Consider the following 710-nt stretch of genomic DNA (forward strand, 5'->3'; position numbering starts at 1 on the left):
AAGGGACTCTTAGAGGAACAGGATCTACCCAACCAAGACCACTTGGAATCTTGGTCGACATCGCTTGAAGAACCTTTCGAGACATAAAATTCTTGCCTACAAAGAAGAATACAACAGCAAGCAAAAATCGCATAAAAGCAGACAGCAAAAACCCATTTAGCAAAGCAAGAAACAAAGATCTTTTAGAAGAAAATACAGCAACCCGGAGCAAAATACCAGAGAACAAAAAAGAGTCCCCCCCATGTACAAACAACTGGCGGCGCCTCTTTTCGGGGCAACCCAGGCATAGAGAAAAAGAAACAAACAAAGAGCCACACAAAAGAAACAGAAGCATATGCGCACAAGAAAAGAGATGGGAACAAACCTGGAAGAAAGAAACGAGGACGACGAGCTCCGAAGCAAGGAGAACGGAACGGCAGCGCAGAGGAAACCCCGGAAAGAAACGCGGAAAAATTCGGGGAAGAAGAACAAAGAAAAAAGGAAGCAGTGCTCAAAAAAGGAAATGGCGAAAACTCAGAAAAACAGGAAGGGAACAGAATAAACGAAGAAAAGGAGGAAAGGGGCAAATAAATAATGCCTTCACAAAGCCCGAACGGAAATCGAGGAGAAACGGTAAAATGCAATAAATGCAGGAACGGCCATTTTTGAATTTTGAGAAACTACTATGCCCGAGCTCGACCTCCCAAAAAGGACGAACTCGGGTAGGGGGA

Source organism: Arachis duranensis, chromosome 2 (assembly GCF_000817695.3).
Source record: "Arachis duranensis cultivar V14167 chromosome 2, aradu.V14167.gnm2.J7QH, whole genome shotgun sequence".
Taxonomy (NCBI): Eukaryota; Viridiplantae; Streptophyta; class Magnoliopsida; order Fabales; family Fabaceae; genus Arachis; species Arachis duranensis.